Source organism: Tachyglossus aculeatus, chromosome X1, assembly GCF_015852505.1.
Source record: "Tachyglossus aculeatus isolate mTacAcu1 chromosome X1, mTacAcu1.pri, whole genome shotgun sequence".
In the NCBI taxonomy this organism is placed as follows: Eukaryota; Metazoa; Chordata; class Mammalia; order Monotremata; family Tachyglossidae; genus Tachyglossus; species Tachyglossus aculeatus.
Window position 1 is genome coordinate 102,423,064 of NC_052101.1, and position 9,434 is coordinate 102,432,497.

Here is a 9,434-nt window from a genome sequence, read left to right on the forward strand (position 1 = left end):
AGGGCTTTGAAGGGAGGAAGAGAGCTAGCTTGGCGGATGTGTGGAGGGGGAGGGCATTCCAGGCCAGGGGGAGGATGTGGGCCGGGGGTCGACAGCGAGACAGGTGAGAACGAGGTACAGTGAGGAGGTTAGTGGCAGAGGAGCAGAGGGTGTGGGCTGGGCTGTAGAAGACAAGGGAGGTGAGGTAGAAGGGGGGGGAGGTGATGGAGAGACTTGAAGCCGAGAGTGAGGAGTTTTGCTTGATGGATCCCCAATACCCTCTCTCTGCTGTATTTTTTCACATGCAATAGAGAAGCAGTGTGGTCTACTGGATAGAGAATGGACCTAGAAGTCGGAAGGACCTGGATTTTATTCCTGGTTCTAGGACTTGTCTGCAGTGTGACCTTGGGTAAGTCACTTGACTGCTCTGGACCTCACTGTCTTATCTTGTCTTATGCTGTCGAGTCGTCTCTGACCAATAGTAATGCCATGGACACATCTCTCCCAGAATGCCCCAACTCCATCTGCAATCATTCTGGTAGTGGATCCATAGAGTTTTTTGGTAAAAATATGGAAGTGGTTTACCACTGCCTCCTTCCATGCAGTAAACTTGAGTATCTCTCCCCTGCCGCTACTGCCCAGCACAGGTAGGTTTTGGGCCTCACTGTCACCTCTAAAATGGGGATTAAAACCGTGAGACCCATGTGGAACATGGACTATGTCCAACCTGATTGGCTTGTATCTACCACAGTCCTTAGTACAGTGCCTGGCACATAGTCAGTGCTTAACAAATACCACAAAAAAAATGTTCAAATATCTTGCTGTGACATTCTGTTTTGGGCTGCTTCACGTTTGAGTACAGTATCTGCTTCCTTCACACTTTTGGTTTCTCCTCCCACCCCCCACAACTGAAAAAGTTCCAAGTTGCCAACTGTCAACTGTGCTCAATAAATATGATTGTTTGAATGAATTAAATGAATAAATGAACTAAACCTGGGGTTTTACCAGAGGAGCAGGATGATGAAGCCTGCAATGTGAAGTATTGCTTTAATGAATTGATGGAATGGAAGCCAAATGATCTACAGTGTATTGCCAATTATACAGGGAGTTAAAGCAACATTATCCTCTCTTGCTACTGTGCCATTTCCCAGGCAGTCAGGTGACAATATTTTAGTAGTTGGAGTAATTACTAAAGGCAATGATGCATTATGTAGATAATTCATATAGCTTTGTTAGAGTATCCTAACCAAGATGCAACAGAACCCAAAGCATTCTAGGTGTACATCTTTTATTCCATTTTCCTTGCAGTTGACGTGCTCAAAAAACGTTTTCCAAGCATGTTTATGCTTTCATTTATTTTATGCTGACCACATCTATTTAGTGTGGTGCTCTGCACATAGTCAATGCTTGATAAATGGTGTTGATGAAGATGGTGTTGGTCAAACATCATATTGTATCGAACGGTTCTAGATTTTTTTTTGCACTGCCCCGTTAAACTGATCATTCCATCTTGCAGCTAACCCTCAGTTGCTTTGCTCACTTTAAATCATTGAACATCTTCATCTGAGCTGGAATTTCGAGGTGCCCAATCAATCAGGCATATTTATTGAGTGCTTACTGTGCTTGAGAGAGTACAGTGTAATGGGGTTGGTAGACATGTTTTCTGCCCACAGTGAGCTTATAGTCTAGAGGATGAGAAAAACATTAATATAAAGAAATTATGGTTATTCATTCATTCATTCAATCGTATTTATTGAGCCCTTACTGTGTACAGAGCACTGTACTAAGCGCTTGGGAAGTGCAAGTTGGCAACATATAGAGATGGTCCCTACTCAACAGTGGGCTCACAGTCTAGAAGGGGGAGACAGAGAACAAAACAAAACATATTAACAAAATAAAATAATTAGAATAAACATGTACAAATAAAATAGAGTAATAAATACGTACAAACATATATACATATATACAGGTGCTGTGGGGAGGGGAACAAGGTAAGGCGGGGGGATGGGGAGGGGGAGGAGGGGGAGAGGAGGGAGGGGGCTCAGTCTGGGAAGACCTCCTGGAGGAGGTGAGTTCTCAGTAGGGCCTTGAAGGGAGGAAGAGAGCTAGCTGGGCGGATGTGCGGAGGGAGGACATTCCAGGCCAGGGGGATGACATGGGCCGGGGGTCGATGGCGGGACAGGCGAGAACGAGGCATGGTGAGGAGATTAGCGGCAGAGGAGCGGAGGGTGCGGGCTGGGCTGTAGGAGGGGGCGAGGTGATGGAGAGCCTTGAAGCCAAGGGTGAGGAGTTTTTGCCTGATGCGTAGGTTGATTGGTAGCCACTGGAGATTTTTGAGGAAAATGCTGTTTGGTGATGATGCTACTGATAATTGGGGCTTTTATCTCCCTTCTTCTGCCTGGGACCAACTGTGCACTGTCGTCTTGGTTTTTCTGTCTGGAACCTGAGGGTGGCGCTCTCCCCTTGTCGCGGGGTCACGTTGTCCATGGCTTTGGGGAAGGTGGTTATGGACATAAGTGCTGTGGGGCTGAGAGAGGGGAGGAGGTGTGCATTTATTTACGATCCCATGTCACTTTGCGACTTTTGTTGCAAATGTCCTGGCATGTTGGATTTACTTTAATCCTACATCCTCCTCCCCACCTCTTCCTCCCCAAACTGTGCTCTCATACACAGGAAGCAAGGAAAAAGGGAAAGTGTGTAAACTTGGGATAAGGTGTTGATGTACTGGTTTTCAAGGAAAATAATAGGTCAGTCTAATTGTAGCCCAAGGGTTTGTTAATTCCCAAACACACTGCATTATACAATTTGTTTAAAAGAGACTTGTTATTTTTTTTTCTCTGGATTTGATCCCTGTACTTCCTAATTACCTTTGATCTTGGCTTAACCAATTCCACATCTAAAAGCTTTTCTTCAAATTACCTCATGTCTGAGGCTAATACGTTTTGAAATATTGAAAAATGCTATGATAATTTTGATTTATGAGTTATTTAAATTGAAAATGCCTCAACTTCTCAGCTCTGGCTATTAGAAAATCAGCAAAATGTATCCTTGCTAGTATTCTTGTAGAGCAGTCTTGGTATTCAAATTTCCTGGGACTGCTGTCAGACCAGGAATTTAAATGCAGATTATGCCGACTGATTTGGATAAGATATTTTAAGAGAACATGAGAATTTCCAATAATCTTCCTGGCACCTTTGATATATATGTAACACATTCATAATGCAACAAGTACTTTATAAGCAATGCAATTTAGCAATAAAACATGATAAACAACACTTTCATTGACCATTGCATCATGTTTAGCCTGGAGGTCTAGTTTCAGAACACTTATTTAACTAATATCCAAAAGTTTTTATGAATATGAGGAGAGTAGTAAGGCCCTTGAAATAATTTTTTTAAAAATTAAAAAAACCTGGAATGCATGTGTTGTTGTTGTGAGCTTGTGAACTGGGAATACGTCTACCCTGTTATATTGTACCCCCCCAAGCCCTTAGTACACTGCTCTGCACATAGTAAGCGCTCAATAGATATGATTGATCATGTGGAAAGGAGCATGCCAACAAAACTCAGGTTGTGAGATCTAGGCAGGAACAGAACTTGTATACTGGAATATGACAAAGTCCTATGCCTTGGGCATCTCTAGAAAGCCATTTCATTGAGAAGAATTTTACTGGCAAACGGGATATGCTACATTTTGGTTTATCAAGTGCTAATTCTGAAGAACAAAAATATTATAAGGAATGTGGTGCTGGGCAGGACTCCAACATGTTTGAACATTCCAAAGGCAACTAGGCTTTGAAATTAATGGGAACTAGGCAGCACCTTTCAAGGGGACAAGAAACAGTCTACTTAATCTTTCATGCATCTTTACTGTTGGCTGAGGTTTAAAGATGGAGCTGTGATGAAAGTAGAAAGGAGCAAAAGTATATGTTCCTTCAAAAAAGCATCTTTTTTGAAGAGGCTGCTGATGGTGGAGAGATTGATTCAATCAATACTATTTATTGAGCAACTACTGTGTACCTAGATAGTAAGCCCTGTCTGGGAAAGGGACTCTGTTTAATCGGTTATGTTTGTGCCTGCCCCAGTGCTTAGCAATCAATCAATTGTATTTATTGAGCACTTCCTGTGTGTAGAGCACCATACTAAGCTCTTGGGAGAGTATAACACAATAGAGTTGTTAAACACGTTCCCTGCCCACAGTGATTGGGTGGGATGTGGTCTAATGGAGTTGAAGCAGGAACAGTGCCCTAGGATGGGGAAAAGCTGTGGGTACTGTGCCAACAATGGGGCAATCAAGAACAAGGGACAGTGTGCCAGTTAACATGGAAAGAGTGAAGACTTGAACTGGGGTCCAGTGGACAAAGAGGGTGAACATTAAAGGAAAAGCTTGTTGTGTCTGTTCATTGCTACATTGTACTCTCCCAACTGTTTTGTAGGGTGCTTTGCACACAGTAAGCATGCAATAAATACAAATGAACGAGTGTATGAAAAGCTCGAGATGCAACCTGTGGGAAATGGCCAGGAGAAAATCTGTATCTTCCCAAATCAATCAGTTGTATTTATTATGTATTTACTGTGTGCAGAACTCTGTACTAAGTGCTTGGGAGAGTACAATATAGAGATACCCTAACTGAAGCAAGAGTAGTGTGGATTACTTAAAAAAGGCACTGACTCAAAAGCCATCCCAAGTCAGATTCTGTAAAGTTAAATCAACATTGCCATCTGCACACACTGATCTGAGACTTGAACTACTATTTATTCATTTCTGACATTTGTTAAACACTTACAGTGTGCAAAGCACTGAATTAAGCAGTAGAGAAAGATGCAAGGATATGGCATCAGACATGGCTCTTGGCCCCCAGGGGATTCAAAGTAGATAGACGATAATCAGGTTGGACACAGTCCCTGTCCCACAAGGGGCTCACAGTTGAAGTAAGAGGGAGAATGGTGGTGATGGTAGTTGTAATAATAATAATAATAATGATAGCATTTATTAAGTGCTTACTATGTGCAAAGCACTGTTCTAAGTGCTGGGGAGGTTACAAGGTCATCAGGTTGTCTCATGGGGGGCTCACATTTTTAATCCCCATTTGACAGATGAGGTAACTGAGGCACAGAGAAGTTAAGTGACTTGCCCAAAGTCACACAGCTGGCAACTGGAGGAGCCAGGCGGAGCTATACTAGGGAATGAGTTCTCCCTTTCCTCTCATGAAATAAGGAGGTAATTCTCCCTTTCCTCTCATGAAATGAGGTAATTGCAAGCTTCTGAATACAAAAAGGTCATACTTGAATACCAAATGTTCTCTCCAATCATTTGCCAGCCTTCCATTCCCCTGTATCAGGGTTCCCAAACTTTGAACCAAATTTGACCTGCTTGGGTACTTTAGGTGCCCTCCAAATTTATAAAAACCATACATACTCAGTTCATTCAATCGTATTTATGAGCACTTACTGTGTGCAGAGCACTGTACTAGTTCTCCATTAATGCATATTTTCAATACACATTTGGGATAGAATGCTGTTGGGGAATTAGGCATTCTATTAACTAGATAGGCCATGATAACGTAGGAAAAAATGGTGTGCCCACAAGTGCAATAGCCCCACAGCCAGTTGTCTTGGTAGCCACCGTGACTTTGTTGCCTGCATTACTTGGCTATTTTTCAATCAGTGGCATTTACTGAGTGCTTACCATGTGCAGAATGCACAGTAGAGGGAATATAAGAGAAGCAGCTTGGCTCAGTGGAAAGAGCACGGGCTTTGGAATCAGAGGTCATGGGTTTGAATCCCGGCTCCACCATATGTCTGCTGTGTGACCTTGGGCAAGTCACTTAACTTCTCTGAGCCTCAGTTACCTCACCTGTAAAATGGGGATTAAGACTGTGAGCCCCACGTGGGACAACCTGATCACCTTGTATCCCCCAGCGCTTAGAACAGTGCTTTGCACAAAGTGCTTAACAAATGCCATCATTATTATTATTATGATAGTAGACACGATCTCTGCCATCAAGGGGCTTACAACCTAGCAGTGGTGGCAGACAATAAAATCAATTACAGGTAGGGGAAGCAACAGACACATGTACATACGTGTTACCGAGGATATGGGGTGAGTGCCCAAGTGATTTACAGGATTCTTCATGGGCCTATGCTCATCACAAAGGATCCTAGGTGGTTCTTCAGTATCAAAACCTTTACCATTGATGGTACATCCCCAGAACGCAGAGGCAGGACTAGAACCCAGGTCTCCCGATTCCCAGAGGAGTGCTCTTTCCACTGGATCAATTGCAAGGGTAGAGAGACAGTATAGACAAACAGTATGGTCTCATTGTATAATGTTGTATCTAAGGCTTGTTATCTTTTTTCTATGGTATTAAATGATTACTGTGTTCCAGGCACTGTACTTAGTGCTGGAGTAGATAGAATCTAATCACGTTGGACACAGTCCATCTCCCACAGTCTTAATCCCCATTTTACAGATGAGGTAACTGAGGCACAGAGAAGTGGAAGTGACTTGCCCAAGGTCACCCAGTAGACAAGAGGTGGAGCTGAGATTAGAACCTAAGTCCTTCTGGCTTCCAAGCCCATGCTCTATCCACTAAGCCATGCTGCTTCTAAGTTAGAAAGTTTAGACTTTCTAAAAAGAGAGCAACTAGCTCTAAATCTTAACTTGTGGTTGCACTATTAAGACTAAATAGCCTATTTATTCTAAGAATAGCTCATTTCTTCTATCCAACAGGGGTTTTGTTTCTGATAAACCTAGTAATAAGGACAATGCATGCTGTGGTATATGCACCCCTTGACCAGGCCTGCATGCTGGCACAGAGGTGATTCTTCTGACACTGCACCATCTTCTATCCAGACAGATACACATTGTCATAAGAATGTGCCATAATTGCCTAAAGTGTCCTATCCAAATGCATAGTGAAAACATGTGCTATCAGAAAACTGGGTTTTTATTGTAAAAACAATGTGGATTCTGCCTAATGAGAAAACTGAGTTCTAATAATAATAATTATAATTATAATTATGATAATTGTGGCATTTTTTAAGCACTTGCTATGTGCCAAACATGATGTCAGGGTAGATGCATGGTCATCAGGTTGGACACAGACTTTTCCACTCAGTCCGTGCTTGTCTGCTTCATCCAGATTTTACTGTAGTTCTCTGTGCATGTAAATGTCTCTGTAGAAAGCCTAGAAAAACTAGATACTAAAGTGACCCATGACACTGTAGTGTATGTTAAAATATATGGCTGAACTGCTACAGAATGCAGGGATGATGTAAAGTGGACACCAAAGTACAGTGCAAGTAGAGGCCACCCCTGCTCTCCCTGCTACTCTTGTGTATCATTCTCATTATTATTATTTTTATGGTATTTGTTAAGCGCTCACTATGTGCCAGGCACTGTTCTAAGTGCTGGGGTGGTTACAAGGTAATTGGTTTGGACACGATCCCTGTCCCACATGGAGCTCACAGTGTCATCCCCATTTTACAGATGAGGGAACTGAGACCCAGAAGAGTGAAATAATTTTCCTAAGGTCACACAGCAGACAACTGGTGGAACCAGGATTAGAACCCAGGTCCTCTGTCTCCCAGGGCCATGCTCTTTCCACTAGGCCGTGCTGCTTTTCTAACCCTAATGACTTCTAATTCTATTGTCCTCTCTCAAGCACTTAGTGCAATGCACTGCAGAGTAAGTGCTCAATAAATACTACTGACTGCTGTATAGTAAGCGCTTAGGAAAGGACAACAGAAGCCTGAAGGACGTTTCATGGCCCCCAAGGAGCTTCCACTTGAACAGAGGTGATAGGCCCAGATATTTACAAACAGAGAAATGCATTTTGCTGATGAGTCCATGACATGGCATGAGGCTAGGACTCCTGCCTGTCACCAACACTCACAGCGTATTATTGTCCATATAGGTATGGGCACCGGGAAAGAGTGTGTGTGTGGCATAGCGCTGCCTGTCACTGTTACTAGAATAACAAGTAAAACAAATGTCCTTGTGGTTGTAGGATACTGATTCATTTTCCCATCCTAAAGACCTCCATAAGTAGATGGCCTTATATTGGGCTCTAAATTGCTGAAGTAAGCACTTGCATCTTTAATAATAATGATGGCATTTGTTAATCGCTTACTGTTTGCTTAACAAATACCATCATTATTCACCTGTCTACCTGTTATGTTTTATTGTCTGTCTCCCCCTTCTAGACTGTGAGCCCGTTGTTGGGTAGGGATTGTCTCTATCTGTTGCCGAATTGTACTCTCCAAGTGCTTAGTACAGTGCTCTGCACACAGTAAGCACTCAATAAATATGATTGAATGAATGCAAAGCACTGTTCTAAGCACTGGGGAGGTTACAAGGTGATCAGATTGTCCCACGTGGGGCTCACGGTCTTAATCCCCATTTTACAGATGAGGTAACTGAGGCACAGAGAATTTAAGTGACTTGCCCAAAGTCGCACAGCTGACAATTGGCGGAGCTGGGATTTGAACCCATGACCTCCGACTCCAAAGCCCGTGATCTTTTCACTAAGCCACGCTGCTTTTCATGACTTCCATGATGTCTCAGTGACTTTGAGAATGAACTGCCAACCCCTTTTGGGCAAGGAGTATAATAGGTGCCCAATTAAAAAAGGTGTGTGCAGTGTGGCTGTCTCTGTAGCCAAGACTACACAGTGAGATGAAATCTCACCATCCACATTGCCATCTTTGATCATTAAGGACAGCTATACAACTTTTCTTCTCAGTCATGTTTTTTCTAGTCACCGTTTTCAGTAACCACCCTTAATGTGCACAGACCCTTCTGCCCCAGTATGTTTGGAGTACATATAGTTTTCCATGACTTTGCATCAGCCCAACATTAGCTGTAGCACTCCCATTCCAGTGATGGATGTACAGGGCATTCATGGAGTCCTTGTTTTTGTCAGTAAGCAAGGTAATCTGTTACCTAAGGGAGCCATGTAGAGAAGGACAGTTGCCTGGAACCTTCCAAAATGGTGGCCGGATGGGACCTCCCAAAGATGACGGAGGGACGGGTGTGATCAGCAGGATGGAAGTTGGGGCTTTAGTTAGGAGTGAACTGCTCAGGGTACTCAGTCGAAGGTTGGCTGCTGAGGAACTGAGGGGGGGCAGTGGGAGAGAATCGCATATGATGTCATTTTGCTATTTTGTGTGTGCAGTCAGTGGGATGAGACTGTGTAGTGTGGAACATCGGGGAGGACAGATGGCCCTTTTGGCCCTGACTCATAGAGACGGAAGGTCTGAAGCCAGTCCTGTGCACGTGCATTTTAAATTTCTAAATTAGGTCAAAATCTTGTGGCAGAAATAGAATAATAATCAACTTAGCCTTGTCTTGTGCTTTGTGTCATTAAAATCCATTTACAGGCCCCTTTAGTTTTGTCCCAGTTTTCACTGTGATTTTGAATTTTGATTCATACTCATGGCCTCAAAGTGAA